The sequence below is a fragment of the Rhipicephalus sanguineus genome, chromosome 7 (assembly GCF_013339695.2).
Source record: "Rhipicephalus sanguineus isolate Rsan-2018 chromosome 7, BIME_Rsan_1.4, whole genome shotgun sequence".
Lineage (NCBI taxonomy): Eukaryota > Metazoa > Arthropoda > Arachnida > Ixodida > Ixodidae > Rhipicephalus > Rhipicephalus sanguineus.
In genome coordinates this window covers 165076407-165079791 of record NC_051182.1, presented here as the reverse complement: position 1 = coordinate 165079791, position 3385 = coordinate 165076407, and the positions used below count along the sequence as shown (strand labels likewise).

At 50.2% G+C, this 3385-nt stretch overlaps 1 protein-coding gene across 1 annotated transcript in view; it reads right to left on the bottom strand.

Annotated features, from left to right (window-relative positions):
• The window catches only part of LOC119400472 (protein argonaute-1), a 379544-nt gene that overhangs the window by 215214 nt on the left and 160945 nt on the right, over positions 1-3385 (bottom strand). The window lies entirely within an intron of this gene.

The following is a 3385-nucleotide window of genomic DNA, read 5'->3' as shown; positions in this document are numbered from 1 at the left end:
TTAATGTGCTTCAAGTGTTCAGTGTGACCAAGGGATGCACAATTGAAAACCAGCAGATAATGAAACCAAGGTAGGTATAGGGGATCTTAATTGCACTGTTCGAAGTGTATTGTAGTAATTGTGATATAGGTTGAAGGAAGTAAAGTGGACGAAAAGACAACTTTCCGGGCAGGGACTGAACCTGCAATCTCAGGCCGCAGGTTCGGTCCCTGCCAGTGCAATTACCATCCCTATACCTTCCTTGGGTTCATTATCTGCCAGTTATCAGTTTAAGGTTGTGTCAGAGAAACGAGCCCTCAAAAATTTCCTTGCTTGTGTGGGGTTTGAGCGACACAACCGCCGCCGCCCCCGGAACACACGGAGACAGTTCACGCGGTCTGGCAACAAACGGGGACGTTTATTAAAACACTTTAAAACATATATGGCGAGCTCGCAGGCCGAATTGGTAACACGTAACACGTAACAATGAATACTGGGAAACATATAACGCACACTCAAGACAGTATGAGACATACAATACAACATAAGACATACAATAAGACAACATAATACAATACAAATGCGGCGCCGCAGATGCACGACTCTCCATGAGGGTCCGAGGGCAGCGAGCCGCGTTACCGTCCCCGGACCCACCGCGAAGAGACGCCCATCCGCGTGCGCTGCCACACCCCAAAAGAGATTCCCTCCTGTTTCTATGCGCCAGCCTAAATTCGCGGCGGCGATGCCGGCGCCACCGCGCTAAACTCGGGTTACAGCAGAGCGCATCACTGACCTTGGACGAACGTCTCGGCTTACGCCAAGCACGTGCGTTCCGAACACAGCGGCCGCGTCCAAGTTACAGCAGGCGCCTTCACAGGGGTGATATAGCACCCCCACACTTGATGCAAGGGATGCACAAGTAACACAGGGAAGGTTTTCTCTGTTGGGACTACATGAGAAAGCAAGTCATTGCATAGGCCAGATTTATGGCATTTATCAGATTTCACGCTGCTTCACCCTTACTTGAGAGCATGGGTTCCTGAACCATGTTTCTCGAAACCTGGGGGTTTCGTGAAGAACATTTTGGGGTTCCACGAGCGGCCAGAACGAATGCAACCCACTCACGTTTTACCCCCATTAGGAACTAATTTTGTTTGGACAAGCAAATTTTCATTGCATTTTGCATTTAAAGGGACACTAAAGACAAATAACAGTTTGTCAGAGTGAAAGCTCAATGTATGACAACTTCTAAAACAGCAGTACTATCAACAGCAGTGCCCTATTTACCGGGAAATTAAGATAAATGTATCACATGATGAGCGCCACGAGTGGGACATTTTCAAAGTGATCCTGATGACGTATGAGAGTCTGCCTACAATAAATCGCTAGTAATCAAACTAGCAGCAATAAAAAAAGAACCTTTCGTGCATCAAGACGTAATAAAATGCTGTTTGTTCGTTTCAGTTTGATTCATGGAAAAAAGAACCTCTGTGGCGTTGCCATGGGGAACGGCGCGTGGCTCAAAGGTTCCGTTTTCGCCGAACTGCGCTTCGCCCGGCGCCCTGCTTCGTCGCTATGACAGAAAGTCGCTATGACAGAAAGTTCGACAAAATGCCGCATGCATGTGATAGTGCGGAATGCCCGAATGGTGCACAACGCCAGTGCTGCAGCAAGGAAACCAATGTGTCTTTTCACTGGGTGCCGCAGAATGAACCCTTACACTCAAAGTCGCTTAAGTGTCATGCCATTGTCAAGTTCTCCGTCCACATCCATTGCGGCGATTGCGGCAAGCTTTGATGGCCGTTGTTGCTGCTGTGGGTCCCGCTACTTTCGCTCTGCTGCTACTAGTGTCGGTGGCCGCGCAGTAAAGGCGGGAAACGTTGAGCACGGCAGCAGTGACGTAGGAAAGTCAGATTTCAGGCGGGTGATTTGAAGTGTGCTAACGCGATGCAGACCACTAATACGTGATTTTATTTCAAAATAAGCACTTCCTTGGCATAAAAGTAGCACTACGAGGTTTCTGGACCGCTATTTCAACAATCAATGTCGACTTAATACAGTTGAACCCGTTTATAACGAACCCGAAAGTGTCGCGAAAAGTGGTCGTTATATCAGTAGTTCGTTGTATATTGACTCGCCCTTTAAAACATGTGTTCTGTGGCCAAGCAGTTTTTTTTTTCCTTTGTGCACTTAAATAAAAGTGCTAACAACCCCTTCGGTGACAAGCTAAGCCTTTTCGCGTCGTGACGCTGCTTGCTCACGAGTGAATTAACCGCCTTTGCAATGAATGAGCCGACATCATTTCACCGAAGCGCGGTACCGCGTCGTGGAGCCGATCATCCCTGGCTAGTTGCGTGCAGCGCGTTGCCTACTCGGCTTGCGGAGTCACTGCCGGGCCGCTTGCTGTATGCCGTATGCGCGCGTTTGTACATTCTTTGTGCTTGCTTCACTCCAGACCGTGCACAGGTGTGGCGACTAGTCTTCGTTCAACGCGGGGAAAACAAGCATTTTGCAAGCAATGTGCACTCGATGTCTCCGCGATGCTCTCGCGGCCGTGCACGACAATGCGCGGCGCACTTGAGTTGTCACCTAGTCAAACACGCAGTATACGCTCGCTGTCAGTGCATCGACGTTTCTCGGTGCCCGCGCCGCTCAACAACAGCGAGCTACATTCATTCCTACAAAGCGCACTTTAAAGCGGTCTCGCACGACGCGGCGGCGGCGAATTTGCAAACGGCAGCATGGCGCGCTCGTACCGCCGTCAATCCGCAGTGTACGGTGTACGCCACACGCACAGCCGAGCAGATACCTACAGATGACTGGGATAAGGTTGTCGGCTGTAAGTCATAATGGCACGTTCATCGACAGCTGCCACCTCGCCTTCGCTCTTTTCTGGTGCTTATCCGCGAAGGCATCGCCGCAATCGCGCGGAAGTTGTAATCACCGATCAACCGGTCTCTGCCGTTACCGAAAAGACAGACGACCTTTTGCGCGACATTGTGGCGTCGACGAGTTTAGGGACGCAGTGAACCTTTTTGCGATGGAAAGTTATCACGGTTATCACTTCTTGCATTTATGCCTTCTTGCGTTCCAAGGCATTGTTTGGTTCACCGTAGGCGGTCGTAGCTGCAGAGAACGGCGTCAGGAAAGGTTACCGTGCGAAAGCTGACCGCAAGGCTTTATGCTGCCGACTATTTTTTTTTCCTCACTGCCATTCTGCCACTGATAAGAAAGGCCTGGAAAGTGAGCGACCTCGCTCGCAGCGTCCGAAATCTGCGTGCGGTGCTTGCCGATCTGGGATACCTTAGTCGCGAGTAAACTGGAGTGGGGCACACGCGAGCACGCGCCCCTGTCACGCTTTAGAAGGAATGTTTTAACTTTTTTTCGCTTCGTATGCGCCTTATTT